Source organism: Panulirus ornatus, chromosome 11 (genome assembly GCF_036320965.1).
Source record: "Panulirus ornatus isolate Po-2019 chromosome 11, ASM3632096v1, whole genome shotgun sequence".
Lineage (NCBI taxonomy): Eukaryota > Metazoa > Arthropoda > Malacostraca > Decapoda > Palinuridae > Panulirus > Panulirus ornatus.
In genome coordinates, this window is record NC_092234.1 from 39,644,897 (window position 1) to 39,664,268 (window position 19,372).

The 19,372-nt window shown below is 38.8% G+C and overlaps 1 protein-coding gene across 2 annotated transcripts in view; it reads right to left on the bottom strand.

Moving 5' to 3' along the window:
- LOC139751412 (uncharacterized) overlaps positions 1-19,372 on the bottom strand; it is a 239,291-nt gene that overhangs the window by 54,141 nt on the left and 165,778 nt on the right. The window contains exon 13 of one of the 2 annotated variants that reach the window (XR_011713343.1): positions 13,107-13,353. The exons of the other annotated variant lie outside the window; for it this stretch is intronic. The gene's annotated coding sequence lies outside the window, so the exon portion shown is untranslated. The remainder of the gene's footprint in view (positions 1-13,106; positions 13,354-19,372) is intronic. 2 annotated transcript variants of the gene reach the window in all.

Here is a 19,372-nt window from a genome sequence, read left to right on the forward strand (position 1 = left end):
CACATATACATACCTATACATTTCAACGTATACATATATATACATACACAGACATATACACACATGTACATAATTCATACTTGCTGCCTCTATTCATTCCCGTCGCCACCCTGCCACACATGAAATGACAACTCTCTCCCTCCACGAGGTAGCACTAGAAAAAGACAACAAAAGCAACATTCGTTCACACTCAGTCTCTAGCTGTCATGTATAATGCACCGAAACCACAGCTCCCTTTCCACATCCAGGCCCCACAAAACTTTCCATAGTTTACCCCAGACGCTTCACATGCCCTGGTTCAATCCAATGATAGCACGTCGACCCCAGTTCTCTGTTTCCCCTTTTAGAAAGTTAAAATACAAGGAGGGGAGGGTTTCTAGCCCCCACTCCTGTCCCCTTCAATCACCTTCTACGACACGTGGGGAATGAGTGGGAAGTATGTATGCATGTATACATAACGACCATACATGTACACACACATACATATCAACATATACATACACATACACAGACATATTCAGATATAAACATATTCATACTTGCTTGCCATCGATCCATTTCCCGGCGCCAGCCTGCCCCAAAGGAAATAGCATCGCTGACCCCTGCTTCAGCCACATTCGTTCACACTCCGTCTATAGATATTGTATATAATGCACCAAAACCACAGCTCCCTATCCACATCCAGGAAGTATATGGAATGAACTAGGGCATGTGAAACATCTCAGGTAAACCATGGAATGGTTTCTTGGGTCTAGATTTGGATAAGGAGCAATGGCATCTGCAGAATACAATCCACTGATGTCCTTTGCTTATCTTACTAATGTCTGGTCATCTATCTGAGAAAACCTTGGGAATCCTGTCATATGCCACCTTATATCAAAAACTTTTGGTTCATGTTTTGATCTTCAAAGCTTCTATCTTTGACTTTCCATCCCCACATTGTTCTCTCATTTTGAAACTTCTTCTCAACCACTCTATCTTTATAGCTCATGATGGATCTACCTCTCTTTTTTCCCTTATAACAGTTGGGTCCATCAAGATTCTGTCCTATTATCTCTCTGTTCCTCCTATATCATCGATATCCCTTTCCTCACGAAATAACTAAAGTACTTTTAAACTATAACTTTTGCTACATGTATCTCTTCTTGAGTATGCCACTACAAACATTTGATATAGACAGGATATCCCAATGAGACAGTTCCAATCTCATTAAGCTAATCCTTTCATTTGGAATTCTTTCTGAAAAGTTAACTGCCCTATTTGCAAGGAAATTAAGACTCTAAAAGCTTTTGTCCCTTACAGAATATTTCATTCCACATATTTCTGAACAATATAGTCAAAAAGGTATTCTTTCCTCTTTTCTGTTGTGGGAGAGTGTACTATGCAGACTGGAAAGGCCCTTCAGGGAAGCATGGATCCTCTTTATCCATGTGTTCCATATGCCCTTTCCATTTATTTGCACTCTCCCTTTTCTTGTTAACCTATTTCTTTCTCCTAATTATCCCTCTTCTCTCCTAACATCCACTTTCATCCTCCCTTCTTTCCCCTCCTTAACCTTCAGTCACTCTTCCTTATGTAAGGAATCATACAAATCAAACTTTGATTAAGCTCGTCAGAGATACCACAACTTACAGTTGACTAAAATTCATTTGAAGCATTTCAACAGCCAAAATATTTCAAACTGTATATAATTCATCATTCATACTAATATAGATATTACTGGATCCCACCTGCATGAGATTACATCACAAGTGAAAAGTCAAATTTGGCAAGGTTGTATCACTGGGAATACAGTCTTGTCAAAACATTTCTCACTCCAAGGAAGTCTGCATTTCCCTGCAACTAGAAGTAGCACAGCCTTGGGCAGCAGGAGCCTTTAGAAAGGTCCTATGTAACAACAGGATTCTTTCATGGATAATGGTCCTGAGGTAGTTACAAATAAATAAAAAGGGAACAAGTGTGCATCTTATCCTTCAAGTACTTATTTGTTTGTTTCATATGTCACCAGAATATGTACACGAGTACTGTAGTAACAAAAAAATCCAGGCTGGGTGGAGGACACTTCCTCCTGGACCCTCCTCAAATGCCACCATGTTTGGAACCCCCCCTTCTGAAAATCCTGGATCCATCTCTAAGTTACTCATACATCGCACTACATATTTACTCAGGCATCATTTGTCACAAACACTTGAATGTAAAAAAATTAAAGGAAGTCAGAAGTTGTGTACATTTCTTAATACTGTTGATATGTTGCATCTATGAGGCATTGGTCTCACATCATATGTCTTTTACAAACAAATCCCACACCAATGGTATATATTGGCACCAGTACCATCTAACAGAAGAACGCCTCAGTACCAGTTCTCCACAAAGTATGATAAAAACCACACTTTTTAATATTGAATATGTAAGGTTCAAAGTTCACTTTTATATATATAAGAAGAGAAAATTACAATATATCTCATATTGTAGTTGACATTAACTGAATCTTCATCTCATTTTGTGAAATATTGGTAGTTAGGTCTCCATAGGCTAGCTTAAGCCTCAGCTAATGTAACAAAACTAGAAATGGGGGTGGCTGTTTGTGAATAAAGTATAAAAATTATCAAAATTCTTTGTTTTTCTGTTCTTTATTGTTTCACATCAACAAGACATCCATCTCATTCTTTTTGTGGACTCTAAAAGTTAGTTGTTAAAGACTTAAATCCCCCAATTTTGGCTTAAAAATCATCTACAAATTTGCATGTAATATAGGTACATTTGGTATAGCAATTGTCTGGTTCCTATTAACAAACTGAAAGACACATTGTTAGCCAATTATCCTGTAATAACCAGGGTATATCCTGAGAGACAGTGACTTTTTGATCTTGAAAGATTCATTACAAAAAAATCAATATGCTAAGAAAGCAATGTAATATGAAAAAAGATAATCGCCATAAAAGAAAATTATTGTATTTGAATTTTACTCCATATTTGCTGGACTAGATGTGACACCTCACTTTATCTAATTCATAAATTCTACTGTAAAAAATATTAAATCAAACAATATTCAAAGCATCCAACTGCAGAATATTCCATAAATAAGAATTTTTTCTTGTTCCAATCATGTTTAAAAAACTATACCTCCTGTTATGACCAGAAATAGCAATAAGAGAAATAAATATGGATGATCCCTGCATCAGAGAAAGTCATAAGTTGCACATAAACTTCTTCTGACAAAAATTGCAACTTACACAATGGAAAATACGCTTTGTGCATAATTACCTGTTTGTACGGGAGGGGAGTTTTATACTTACAGGACATCATCTCTTGAATGTTATCTAATATCATAGAGAATTTATGTATGATGTAATAGTATACAACTTAAATTCATGTATGATGTCTACATCATCCACCTGGGTCACACCGCTTGTTTTAGTAACTTTCGTCTTTCATTTAGTAAATGATAAGGTAAATTATATTTTTCTTATATATCCTTTGCACAATTCTCCTTAGTATCTTATGACCACTTCATACACAAATAATGAATTACATAGGGTGCAATACCAAGATATATACTGTAACAGAATCAGGGCAAAACAACAGTGTACAGTATATAGTGTTTCCAGTCAAAGGAGTGGAGTGCAAAATGGTCACCACACAGTTCAAAACACACATCTTACCCACTCAATCATATGATGCATTGTGTTCTTTAAGCATTTTTCAACACATTTCTCTTCTAGGAGGTTCACGACTCATTCATGCACTAAATATAGGTTAAATATCAAGGAAAACATCAAATTAGTGGGTGGTATAGTAGAACATTAGCGATTAAGGTAAGCGGGACAAGGTGAGAGACTGTCCTTCACTCAAAACCATCATCTTCTATCTGCTATTAATATGGTAGATTGCATTTCATTTAAACCCTACAGGTATTTTATCAATACAAGTCTCTTTCTCACCTAATGCATGAATCGACAAATTTCCTACTTATTCAGAGAAAACATAGAACACAACCTTACCAAGCAAATCCCAAGTCACAAAAGAAATGTGGATGTAACAATTGCTATGGACCTATGTGGCGTAGTGGTTAACGTTCCTATCCACATTCATGAACCACCCAGGATCAAGCATATGCATTTGAATCTTTGTTGAAACAGTCAGTCCACAGTCAACCTAAATGTTCATCCATCCCTAGGGGTTGGTCATTAACATAGGTACCAGGCTCAGGCCAGGTTCTATACATAGCATTAATGAGATGGCCTAATTTGGGCTTGTTACCCATACTGTCTGAGCCTTTAAAAATGATAAAATAAAAACAAAAAAAGGAAAGTATTTTCATTGCTTGAATAACATTTTGAGTGCAATATCTGGTAAATCATTTATATTACTTAAAAATCATATTACTTAAAAACATTTTAAGATCCCAAAGTCCCTTATCCCTTATTTACACAGAAATACCTATCACAATATGATGCAATTATCTATTGCACAAACATTTTTAGAAACAATTTTGTGTTATATTGTGACCCTAAAGTACTTATGCACACCTTTTTTTACAGGTTTCTTGCTTAATTTTATATTATAGACTCTGGTTGCTCTATCCCTAAATCTCTCAAAGAACTGTTCATTATCCATGTCACTAACCTGATCTAAATTTAAATTTAAAAGTTGTGATCAGGTCATCACTCACTCCTCTCTCCTCCCAGATGGGCAAATCGAAAACCTCCAGCCCTTCCCTGTAACTCGCCTCTATCAATTCTGGTACCATTTTTCTTGCCTTCCCCTAAATATTCTCTATTGCTCTTTATGCTTCTTTAGGTGTGGTGACCAAACTTGAAAAGCATATTCTAGTTTTGGCCATATTTGATTTTTGAACTTGCTAAATATTTCTTTATCCATATACTTGAGTTATACATACTGATATTTGCCAGCAGACAGGTCTTCTTAACTATTCTCCTAAAATATGGGATGATGTCGACTCCTAAGTCCTTTTCACACAATAAACACTGAAGCTAACTTCCAGCTAGATTATAATCATTCTGAAATCTTCATTGATCCATCCTCATTAATTTACATTTCCTTGGGTTCAATTCCATCAACCATGCATTAGACCAACTTTTGAGTTTGTTTCAGTCCCCTTGTAAACTGAAACAAACACTCATGCTTTTTCACTTCTCTAACGAGCTTTGCATGATCTGCAAACATATTTAGGTAGGAGGCCCCACAGACCTTTCCATGATTCCCCAACTGCTTTGCAAGACCTGGTTCAGTCCACTGAGAGCACACTGCCTCCTGTGAACCACATTGCTACAATTCACTCTATCCTGTTCACACCTTTCATCCTCCTACATTCAAAATAATCTACACACTATTCTTCCATCTCCAATCTAGTCTCTCCTTTCTTGTTCCCTCTATTTCTAACTGATATCTCCTCTTTTCACTTACTCTCTACAAATATCCAAACCCCTTCAGCTCTCTCAACCATAATCTTATAAACACACCTCTTATCTCTGCATTCCTTACTCGATCATAACAACTCACACCATATAAAGCCCTCAAACATTTCATTTTCAACACATCCATCCTCTGCCCCACATCATTATCTATAGATCATGCCTTGCATCTATGCCTCATTGCCAGGACTACGATACCTTGAAACATACCCATTTTCATCCCCCCCCTCAGAAAACAACTGCTCTTCCCACAAATTCCTCAAACCTTCCTTTGCCCCTCCCATATCCTATGACTCATTTCCACTTCCATGGTTCCAGTTGCTGCCACTTCCATTCCCAGGTACCTAACACAATTAACTTCCTCAAACTTCCTCCATTACAAACCCATTTTTGCCCTCCCACATAATGATCTCTCTTTCCATACATTCCTCAATGCTCCCGGAATCTTGGCCTCCACCTCACCCATCCCACAACTCACTTCCTCTTCCATGGTTTCAAGCACTGCCATGTCCACTCCTAGGTATCTAAAACACCTCACTTCAAACTTGCACCCCAACTAACCTGTCCTTCTCCCCTGCTAAACCAAATAACCTTGCTTTCATTCACAATCACTCTCAATTTCCTCCTTTCACACACACTCCCAAATTCAGACACCAACATCTGTAGTTTCTCACTTAAATCTGCAACCAGTGCAGAGTCATCAGCAAATAACAACAGACACACTTCCTGGACCACCTTATCACCTAGACAGCATACTCACTCCTCTCTCCCGACCCTTGCATATACCTCCCTCACCACTCATCCATAAACAGTCATGGCGACATTACACATCCCTGCCACAGATAAATCCTCGCTTGGAACCATTCATTCTTCTCTCTTCCACATATTCTTTATAAAAACTTTTCACTGCTACTAGTGCCTTTCCTCTCACACCATACATACTAAGACCTTCCACAAGGCATCTCTATCAACCCAATCATATGCTTTCTCCATATCCAAAAAGTCACATATAATTCTTTATGTTTTTCTAGGTATTTCTCACACACATTCTCTAAGTACATCTGATCATCCACACATCCTGTACCACTCCTGAAACCACATTCTTCCTCCTTAATCTGATGCTCTGTAACATGCTTTCACCCTCTCAATCACTGCCTTCCTGTACAACTTACCAAGTACACTAAACAAACTAATACTTTCTTTTGAAGGTTCCATTCACATAAAAAGTCCACATCAAGGCTGGACCTTAAGTGATATATAGAGAGGATTATGGAAGGGAAAAAGAAGATGCAAGGAAAAGTATTTACAAATCTTAAAGGAAGTGAAAAACCTGTCTTTTAAAATATGCCAGGTCATAGTTATTGGTAAAAACATGAGAAGGTAAAGAGATACAAAGCTATCCAGTAATTATATGATGCAGCAGCTTGCCAAGTACCAAGTGTTCTAGCTAATGGTGGGGGTATACAAGCAGCCAGCTCTAGGAAGCAAAAACCAAGGTAACACTGACAGATGAGGAAAAGGGATCCAACATTGCAGTGTAGGGCAAGTGGGTCAAGTTTTGAAGTTAGCCAGGAGTATTCATAAGTTTGACCACTTTTGAATCAACTCTCTCAAGTTAGGATGCAGAACTAGAACCATCCAAGATGAGAGAGCAGTACTCCATACAAGGACGTATCAATCTTTTGTACGAATGGAGCAACTGTTCAGAACAAAAAAATTTGACATCCAAACAGGACTCACAGTTTCTTAGGAGGAAGACTAAGCTATTTCTATAATGTGGGGCTTCCAAGAAAGAGTGAATGTTACAGTAATAACAAGTATGTTCACTAAGTGAAGAGGAGGAATTATGCAACAGTCAGGGGAGAGAAAAGTTGTGAGGAATTTTTGATAAAAAAAAGGGGTAGAAACTGGGTCTTGGAGGGATTAAAATTAACCAGATTTCAACAACCCAACTACCATATCCTGTTCAAGTCTAAATTCATTAAGAAAGTTGTGTTGAGACAAGATTCATATCATGTGGGAGAAGAAGAACTGAAGAATGTGGGGGAATGCAGTTCTAAGTCATCATCACATGAATGCACTTGATTATTTTGCTTGGTTATTTGTGGGAGATGAAATTATTGATAAAAAGGAGAAAAAGTGTAGGAGACAGGACAGTACCATGATGGACAACACTGCTCACAGAAAGGGAAAAGGGTGATCCCTCAACAACCATAGAAGGCAGCAAATTGAGGGAGAGAAGACAAAAGAGGGGAGCTTAAGAGATGAGACCCTAAAGCCACACCCTGCTAAAGGCTTTGGATATGCCAAGGGCAAATACATAGAAATTCCCAATATCTTTCAGGGATAATGACCAGGAATTAGTAAGAATATCACAAGCGGATCTCACCTTACAGAAGCCATACTGGTGATAGACAGAGATTGAGAGATTCAAGATGTCTAAGGATGTAGGAGATAAGGAAGATTTCAAAGACTTTGGAAACAGTAGACATCAAAGCATTTGCCTTTATCCCCTTGCCTTTATACATGGGATCTATACATAATCCATACATACACTGAAAATCTGAACAACACAACCACACTCTTTCATAAGAAATTCAACTCCAATACCATCTATACCAAGTGTTTTGCCATATTTCATCTTAAAAAAGGCTTTCACCGCCTCCTTTCTCTTCAACAAACCATTTTCCCTACCAACCCAAAACACCCTATATCTGCCATCCTATCATCAAACAAACTTAAACAATCCTTCAAAATACTTACACTATCTCCTTACTCATCACATACCTGTTACCAATCCCCATTAATCCCCTTCACTGATGTTCCCACTTGTTCTGTTTTTCTCACACTTCTTATCAACCTGACAGGAAGTAGTTGGTAGGCAACCACTAACCAGGAAGGTATACTACTGGCACTACTTGTCTAGGTATTAGAGGATTAGCAACTGCTGCGTATGAGCCAGAACTTTAGTGGTTGTCAATTTGCACCCCTCTAACCCAAACAGCTGTCTTTTTTTCCCTCACCCACACACAGACTGCTAGCATTCTGTCCACAAATATACACTCTACTCTTGTCCCATATAACATCTGATATCACTTAATTCACAAAACTCATTCCTTCTAACTTTAGATTTCCTGTGGTGAGTGCTATGTGCTAACCAAACCTTTTGGCATAATGGTAAGAGCAACAAACAGAACTAGTAGAAAGGAACATAAGGTAGAAACATAAGGAAGAAGTAGTAGGTAGAATCATTATGTAGAAGTCACAGGTTGCAATATTAGGCAGGAACATTAAGTAGACATATTAGGTTGAAGTAGTCAGAAGGAACATTACGTAAAAGCCCTGGAAATACTGCAATGAGTTGCCCTCTGCCAGCTTAGAAGTGGCACAAGAGTTCACTTGTTAGGGAGATCTTTTGCCCTGGCCATCCCCATGAAGGAGTTCCCAAAGGGATTGGAAACCATGAATATTTTTCATTATACTTAATCACGGTCTCCCACATTAGCGAGGTAGCACCAAGAAAAGACAAAAAGGCCACATTTGTTCACACTCAGTCTCTAAATGTAATGTGTAGTGCACCAAAACCACAGCTCCCTTTCCATTTCCAAGCCCTACAGACCCCATGGTCCACCCCAAATGCTTCACATACCCTGGCCCAATCCATCAACAGCACATCGACCCCCGTATACCACATCACTCCAGTTTACTCTATTCTTTGCATGCCTTTCACCCAACTGTATGTTCACGCCCCAACCACTCAAGATCTTTTTCACTCTCTCCTTCCACCTCCAATTTGGTCTCACACTTCTCCTCCTTCCCTCACCTCTGACACATATATCCTCCCTGTCAATCTTTCCCTACTCATTCCCTCCATGTGTCCAAACCACTTCAACACACCCTCTTCTGCTCTCTCAACCACACTTTTTTCATTACCACACATCTCTCTTACCCTTTCATTACTTACTCAATCAAACCACCTCACACCAAATATTGGCCTCAAACATTTCATTTCCAACACATCCACCCTCCTCCACATAACCCTATCTATAGCCCATGCCTCACAACCATGTAACACTGTTGGAACCACTATTCTTTCACACATGCCCATTTTACTTTCTGTGACTACATCCTCTCTTTCCACACATTCTTCATCACTCCCAGAACATTTGCCCCCTCTTCCACCCTATGACTCACTTCCACTTCCATGGTTCCATTTACTGCTAAGTCAACTCCAAGATATCTAAAACATTTCACTTCCTCCAATTTTTCTCCATTCAAACTCACATCCCTGAACCCTGCTAATAACCTTGCTTTTATTCACATTTACTCTCAACTTTCTCATTTCACACCCTAACTCAGTCACTATCTTCTTCAGTTTCACACTCGAATCAGCATCAGTGCTGTATCTTCAGTAAACAACAACTGACTCACTTTCCGAGCCCTCTCATGCCCAAAAGACTTCATGCTCGCCCATCTCTCCAAAACTCTTGCATCTGCCTCCCTAACCAACCCCATCCATAAACAAATTAAACAACCATGGGGACATCACACACCCCTGCCATAGACTGACTTTCACTGGGAACCAATCACTCTTCTCTCTTCCTACTCGTACATATACCTTACATCCTTAATAAAAACTCACTGCACCTAGCAGCTTACCTCTCATACTGTATACTCTTGAGACCTTCCACAAAGAATCTCTATCCACCCTGTCATATGCCTTCTCCAGATCCTTAAATGCCACATACAAATCCATCTGTTTCTCTAAATATTTCTCACACAAATTCTTCAAAGCAAACACTTGATCCACATATCCTTTACCACTTCTGAAACTACACTGCTCTTCCCCAATCTCAAACTCTGTACATGCCTCCACCTCTCAGTCAATACCCTCCCATACAATTTTCCAGCAATACTCAACAAACTTTTCCATTTCTAGTTTGAACACTTACTTTTATCCCCTTTGCCTTTGTACAATTGGCACTATACATGCATTTCACCAATCATCAGACACTTTCACCATGATACATACACATTGAATATCCTTCACAACACAGTCACCCCCTTTCTTAATAAATTCCACTGCAATACCATCCAACCCCACTGCCTTGCCAGATTTCATCTTCTGCAAGGCTTTCACTACCTCTTCTCTCTTCATCAAACCACTCTCGGTAACTCTCTCACATCGCACACCAACCCTACCAAAACACCCTACAACTGCTACTATATCATCAAACACATTAAAAAAATCTTCAAAATACTCACTCCAACTCTTCCTCACTCTAACTCTACCTGTTATCACTTCCCCCCTTACCCCCTTCACTGATGTTCCCAATTGTTCTCTTGACATGCATGTTATTTACCTCCTTCCAAAACAAGTTCTTATTTTCCCCAAAGTTTAATGATACTCTCTCACTCTAATTCTCATTTACCCTCTTAATCAATTCTTGCATCTTCCTCTTAACATCCCTGAACTCCGCTTTCTCCTATACACCTCCCGGTCATTTGCACTCCTTCCTTTAAAGTGTCATTCAAACACCTCTCTTTTCTCTTTCACTAACAACTTTACCTCTTCATCCCACCACCCACTATCCTTTCTCATCTGCCCACCTTCCACCTTTCTCATGCCACATGCATCTCTTGCACATGCTATCACTGCCTCCCTAAATATGTCCCATTCCTTACACACTCCCCTCACATCATTTGCTGTCACCTTTCGCCATTCTGCACCCAATCTCTCCTAGTACTTCCTCACACAAGTCTCCTTTCCAAGCTCAATTACTCTCACCACTCTCTTCTCTTTGACATATATATTTGTTGTGTGAAAGGCTTATTATTTCTACATATGTCATCTGCACCTATGTATGAAAAGTGTGTATGAAATTTGAGAAGAGCATTAAGTATAAAGAAAGAAAGAAATGTAACAATAAATTTCCCATGCTCACTAATCAATCTCCTTCAACCTGAATACTGGTGCAATAGGTGTAATGAATCTAATAACATTAATGTTATTTACCATAACAACTGCGCCTATGTATAAAGATAGAGTACAAACACAAAACAAGCTCAACAGAAACAAAGAAATGTCTTCACATCTTCCTGAGGTAACAGGAACTGTCAAACAGCTCATTCACAAATCCTTCGAGCACTCACTTATCATTGGGCCAGAGAAAAATAAAGATAGCAAAATGACTATCTGTGTATTTTCTGTTACTTCTAAATGCTACTCTATGACATTTCACCAAGGAATCTCCCTCCCCCAATATGATAGGATTTCTGGACCATGCTCACTGCTTAACAGTTAATAATAACAATTCTTTGCTTTCTAAACTCCCTTCCTTCAGTTTCACAGCTTCTCTGTTCTCTGAAGCAGTTTCCTCTCTGACTGTTTCATCACAGGAGTTATTGATGGAATGACTTCCCCCTCCTATCCTTGGTGGTGTTCCTCAGGGTTCTGTCCTATCACCTATTCTCTTCTATCAATAAAATGATCTCTCTTCTACATTTAACCCTATTAACACTCATGCTGATGATCCCACTTTACATACTTCAACTCACTTTTCCTCCCTTTGGAAGTTGTTCTCTTTCTCATACTGATCATCTTTCCTCCCTGAATTCAGACCTATGCAGTACTTCTCAAAGGAAAGTTGAAACTTTCTAAAATCTAATAGTGCTACAATGCAATTCCTCCCCAGATCTCTTTCAAAGGATAATTTTTTCCCTCTTCAATTTCAAAACACCAAAGTCAACCTTGTAATAATATAAACATGCTGGCCATAACCTTACCCTCCAATCTGTCCTTGAAACCCCACATAGTAAACATCAAAATGTCTGCTTCCTATAAGCTGGGAGTGTGGTATAAGTGCCATAATCATTTTCTTGTGAGCAGCTGTTTCATACCAACTGGGGTATTATTTGTCCTCCACCTCTATCAACTAAGAGTAAAATCACAAGCCTTCCATCTCATAAATTCTCCTAGGATCATCTTTTTTTAATCTTCCCTTTCCATATGCTGCAGTGTTGCTGCTCTCTCTCTGTTCTATAAGTATTAGTATCGCCACTACTCTTGTGAAATGTCTGCATGTATCTCCATCCCCAAGCCAGGGTTTGGGCCTATGGCACACATTTGGTTGCTGCTTCCTACTGCTTGTGTGGAAACTTTTCACATAAGGATAGGCTATTGTGGTGTCTTCTTCCCTTGAACAGCTGTGTAATTTTCCTTTTGTTCTTCCCTTTTCAAAAACTTTCTTGCTTTAAGAGTCTGGTCTACAAACTCTAGCAGAATCCTGATTAATTTCTACTTTCTTTTTCTTTTACTTTTCCATTCACTCAGGATGGTTTTGACTCAGGAATGTTATTTGTCTATACCATATTAGATAATAAAAAAAAAATCATCATAAACCTGGCTGTAAGTTCCCTATTGTATACATACCCTAAAATTATGCAAGATTCCATTCTAAAACACTTCACATATGTGCTAGTTTATATTCTAAAGCACTTCATGTAATTCTAAAATGAATAGCTTTTAAAACATCAATCTTTTTGAAAAATAGAGCTAAGAATCTCCCACATATGCTGCACTTATTTATACATTATTGCAAAACATACAAGTTATTCTAAAATGATTAAAAAAGAAAAAATAGTACTTTAAAAAAATTGCACTGTCCTTACCTGATAACAGCATAGCACCTTGCACACATGGGAAGACAATGGTGGAGAGGGTGGAAGGTGATTACAGACTGGTGGAGGCAGAATGAGATGTGATGGTGGTAGTGGCTGTGGTTGAGGACGGCATACCAGTGGTAGTGGAAGCAGGCTGCATAATGGCAGGTAAAGCTGACATTGGTTGGAAGGACTTAGATATTGGTGTTTGTTTCTTGTGTTTCTCATAGAGCTCCTTGTATGGTGCAATCATAACCTGTTTAAGATGGAAATTAATGATGAGCTCTGATCCATTTCATTGTCACATTGGTGAATCATCTGTTGCTGGTAGTAGCAACCTGTAGACTCAACTACAGGTGTGCACTGATGATGGACTAATCCACAACTTGCAGAACTTTCTTGGCCTTACAGCACCTTGATCTCTTTTCCCAGATGCAGATTTAAGTTGTAGGAGCTCAATGGGTGTTAACTCCTAAAGTGTTATTTCAAATACTCTGTACATCCTCCATCCAATGGCTAAAGTCATCATCACCAATTCTACATGATCAAAGCTCCTGTGAGAAGAATAGCTTTCTATCTACACAAAATTTTCTCACTGTTACACAAGGGTCAATAACATCGCACGCCATTAGCATGCTACTTCAGGCAGACGAGCTGAAGAGATGTGAATAAAATTCAGTATTGCTCATGCTGTATATGAAAGCATCACTGAGCAATATACAATGAAACATTTTGTTAACAGAGCAAGGAGATGAGCATTTCTCTTTCATATTTTTGTTCTCCACAGCCATCTCTAGGGAGGAAGCAATGTTTGTCACATTTTGCATGGGTCTGTCAAGAGAAACACTTAAGATACTGGCCATAAATAGAATATAGGGATGAGTTTCCCTTGTATTTCATGGTTTCATGAAATATGCATGACAATATGCATGCCTTGCTTCAGGCATACTTAGTAAGTCGAAGTGACTCCCACATTCACGTGACTTCACATTAGCTTTACTTTTCATCCGATTCATAAATTTTTACAGTGCTTCCTGTCCATCAATAACTGATCAATGTGTCCAGCAATGTGATCATTTTAATCATAAGTTTGGTTTAATCATAAGTATTGGTTTCTTTAGATTGTTAATGTAACATGATATGACTTCCACATAAATTAAATGACAACTACATAACCCCCTCCCTCAATGAAAAGAATGCAGATTTTGTACACCATCGTCAAGATAATGGTGGTTCTTGATTGTCAAGCAGGTGAATCTTGCTTACCTCAGTGATCCACATGGTAACTTGATTTTTATATATTTCAATACCTCATCCCTAATGAACTCATGGAGCAAGGGTGTTAAAATGCAATAAGGGGCTCAACTTAAACCTAACACAGCATCAGATGCTGGCAAAACTATGGTAGAGTAAGTGCTATGGAATGCTGGCAAAACTATGGTTAGAGTGAGTGCTATGGAATGCCGGAAGAATTATATTTAGAATGCTATCACTACCATGATAGTGTGGATGCGAATGTATCCTCTCAAACTGTATGGCATCTGTTTTGCCTACATGTGTTCAAGGACTCACATTATGAACTTTCACATGAAGAAGTGGACACTACAACTTGATAGAGGATAAAGTGTTAGAGCATTTGGCATCATATGTACCCGATGAGTTCCTTCATGTAGTATGACTATATGGAACGAAAAAAGAAATGTGGGGGTGTATGAAAGATTTGGTAAGGCAGAGAATGCAAAGGCAATGAATTGTCAAATGAAAGACTGGATGAAACGTCATACTTTGAGGTCACATGGGAATAAGGAAAGAATGCAAGAGGGGACATTTACAATAACAAAGTATGATACAACAAAGTCACAGGAAGACTACCTGTGACTTAGGGACACACAGTGGAAAAACACTAGAAGGAGAGAAATGGTGGAAGAATGCATGGAAAGGTATATGCAAGGAAGGCATGTAAGGACAGGGATAAGTAGAGACTCTTATGCCGTGGACAACTCCTTGATGGAAGTTCCTGTAAGGAACAGGCACAAGAGGTATAAATAGATAGACAGAGTTCCTCAGCTTACATCTGCACCTGAGGAAGATCAAGATGAGAGGCTGAGGAAATTTTTTCATACTTTTTGTAAGTCCATCACCAATGCACCACAGTTGGAGATTATGTATGCGGCCACCAACTTTCAACAAGTGATTCACAAATATGACAGTGACCTGGTTCACAGCTCTTAAAGTTTCCATCTTAAACAGGTTATGACTTAGCCATACAGGGAGCTCAATAACATATATTGGAATTAAGAACCAATAAGTAGGTTCTGCTGAACAGTACTGGGTACCACCATATCCATCATAATGTAGCCTGATTCCATGACCACTGATATCCAAACTTCAGCAACAGCCATTACATACATCAATGCTCACTGCTTCCACCACCACAAGCACTTGACCAGCCTCCACCACTTAGTGATCACCTTCCACTCTCTTATCCTGAGCTCAGTGCTATATCCTGTGGAGGTACAGTGCAATCTTATTATTTTACATTTCAAAAGATTTCTTTAACACTTTTTTCCAATAAACACCTCAGATGTATTTAAGTGAACTAAATAACATATCAATGAGAGCTTAATCTTTTATTTCTGATGGGTTTAGAACTTTATGTTTTCCATCATGTTAAGTTTTCAAATTCATACATTTACTAGTTTAATATACTGGAATGTATGCCTGCATACCTTGAGGTTCAGTTGTATGAATAATCATTACCCATTTGTCAACTGTTCTTAAAGTACAAGGAGAGACTTACAATCATGGGTTCCATCTCTCCAAATTTCACCAATATCACATCTCTTTTGTCAGCATTCAAAATATCATCAAAAAGCTTATTCCAATCATCCATTGCTCATATACTATTAAAGTAATTCTTTACATTTTTTCTAACAAATTTCTTCCCTAAATTCATGATGGCCTCTGGTTATTCGATCTCTGCACCTTTCAAAGAACTGTTAACTGACTATATCAGACTTGTCTGAATACTTAAAAAGGTTAAAATCACATCACCCCTTACTCTTTTCTCTTCCACAATGGACAAATCTACATCCTCTAAACTCTCACTGTAGCTCAGTGAATTCTGACACAAGGGAGTGGCCATAATTCATGGGTTAGGTACCAGAAGCCTCAACAAATAATCAAATTGTGATTCCTAATAATTAGAAAGGTTCCACATGCCAAAAAACTTGCATTAAAAGTTCCAAAATTGCTTTAATACACACTTAACATCAACAAATGCAGTAAATGAACACAAAAAAGAAAAAATGAACAATAGTTCAACTTACGTGATATGAATGGCATGTCATGACACAGAGAATCACTCTACTTTCCTCCTCCAGTGTACAATCATACATTTCCGAAGCAAATTTATCAAACATTTTGTTCATGATATCCAAGCCCTTCCAGCTCCTCATTATTACAAAAAAAACATAAAGGAGAGGAGGAGCCTTGTTCATTTGGTACTGGTGGGGGAGAAGCCTTGTCCCTCAGGAACTGGTGAGGGAGGTGAGAAGCCTTGTTGCTCAGGTACTGGTAGGGGAGACAAGGAGCCTTATTCCTCAGGTACTGGTAGGGGAGGCAAGGAGACTTGTTCTTCTAACTGCAGAGGGAAGTGGGGAGCTTGTTTCTCAGGTCCTGGGGGGAGGAAATGAGTAGCCTTGTTCCTCAGGTTCTGGTGGGGGAGGCAAAGAGCCCTGTTCCTCAGATACTGGTGGGGGAGGCAAAATATCCTGTGCCTCAGGTACTGGTGGGGAAGGTAAAGACCCTTGTTCTCCAGGTACTGGTGGGAAGGCAAGGAACACTGTTCCTCAGATACTGGTGGGAGAGGTAAAGATCCTTGTTCTCCAGGTACTGGTGGGGAAGGCAAAGAGCTTTGTTCCAAAGGTACTGGTGGGGGTAAGCAAATGGCCTTGTTCCTCAGATACTGGTGGGGAAGCAAGGAACTTATTTCTCAGGTAGTGTTGGGGAGGAGATGAGCTTTATTCCTCATGTAATGGTGAGGGAAGGTGAGGAGCCTTGTTCCTCAGGTAATAGTAGGGGAAACAAAAAGTCTCGTTCCTCAGGTGCTGGTGGAGGAGGCAAGGATCTTTGTTCCTCAAGTAATAGTGGGAGAAGAGAGTAGTCTAGTTCCTCAGGTATTCATGGGGGAGGCAAGGAACTTTGCTCCTCAGATACTGGCATGGGAAGCATGGAACACTGTTCCTTTGACACTGGTGGGAGAAGCACAGAACACTGTTCCTTAGATACAGGTGAGCAAAGCACAGAACACTGTTCCATGATACTGGCAGGGGAAGTGAGGTGTCTTCTTCCTCAGTTACTGGTGGGGGCAGCTAAGAGCCGTGTTCCTTATATATTTGTGGGGGAGGTGGTGTACTTCATCACATTCAAAATATACATAAATCACTGCCCTGAAATTATCAAACAATCAGCTTAACGTCTGTAGATGGTAAACTAATGGCAATCATCACTTGGGAAAAGACTGTACACCACTCAGAGGACCATCCCTTACAAAATGATTCTCAGCATGGCTTGTGATGAAATTCCTAATGTTCTGATGAATCTGCTAGGTTTCTTTAATGAAATAATCAACCAGCCAATGCCATTTATCTAGATTTGCAAAAAGCATTTGATAAAAGTCCCAAATCAAAGGTTACTAACAAAGTCACATGTTACATATACGGGGTTGTACTTTGATGATCAGAAAACTGGCCAACTAGACAGAAATAAGAGAGTTGTGATTAATGGCCAAGCCTCTGAAAGGTTAGACATAACAAGTGGTGTGTTGTAAGGATCAGTCTTGGGACCAGTTCTCTATCTCATATATATTAACGATATTGACAACAGGCTTCATTGCAGGATATCTAAATTCACAGATGATACTAGGTAGGGAAATACATCTACAACAGAAACTGAATGTCTGCAGCTTCAAACTAACATTGATAAACTAATGGACTGGGCTAACAGGTGGCAAATGAATCCTAATATTGATAAGTACAAAATTTTACATATCAGCTGTAAAAACATAAAGGCAAGCTACAATATGAATTCTGCTAAGAGCTACAAATGGTAAAAGAGGAAAAGGGCTTGGGAGTAAAAAAGTCTGGTGACCTAAGGCTAAGCAAGCAGAGCAAAAAGGCAGTGAAAAGGGCAAACAAATTCTTGGATTCAAAGTTAGGGCTTTCGACACTAGTGCATTCCTGTCTTCAATACTGTGTCCAGTTTTTCATCACCCTACTTGAAGAAAGACAAGCAGAATGGAGAAAGTACAGAGACAGAGTACCAAGGTGATTCCCAGCCTAAGATACAAATCCTATGAAAACAGCTAAACAAATCAAATTCATCTAGCTTAGAAAAGAGAAGGTGAAAAAGTGACCTAATACAAATATTCAAAATCATTAAAGGCTTCAATAATCTTAATCTCACAAGCTGTTTAATGGTATACTTGTCAGATATCACTCATATAATGAATATAAACTCGTGGGCAAACGTTTTACACTGAATGAGGCAAAGTAATTTTTCTTCAATAGGATTCTTAACATATGGAATGATTTACCAAACACAGTAGTTGAAAGCAGTACCACAGATACATTTATGCATATACTTGATAAATACGTTTAGCTTCAAATTCATGAGTGACATTGTTTGCACCTCCTTAGCTGTACAGAAATTTAAAAAGTCTGCTGCTTTGAAAAAATTGTATGTCTTTCTCCTCCTACCACAAAAGTCTCAGATCTCTTTCACTATCTCAAATTGCCTCATTTGGTCCCAACAGTCTGTTGGTGTTTGAATTCAGAAGCATCATCCTCCGTAGCATCTACAGGATAGCATGGTCTAAGTTCCATCAAGAATTTGGTAATAACTCCAATGTAGAAAATTAATTATTCAAGATCATTAACACCCACCAAGTGCTGACCTAGGTATTCATATGCTGCGGCCACCAATGCTCAGCTGTGAATTATGAAACTCAACAGCAAAATTTCAAAGAGTAATGACAGAGGTACCCATGAATTTATAAATGCAAATATGGATTTCATAAATCATTATGACTCTGCTGTACCATCTCTGTTGCCCTCCTCCAGACCTTCTCTATTAGTTCTTTGTGTTTCTTTTTGGAAGGCAAACTTAAGAAGCACACTCTATTTTTGAACTACTAAACAATTTAAACATTTTGCTGAATATTTCCTTATCCATGTACTTGAAGAATTTAATATCTGCCAGCTGACAGTCTGTAC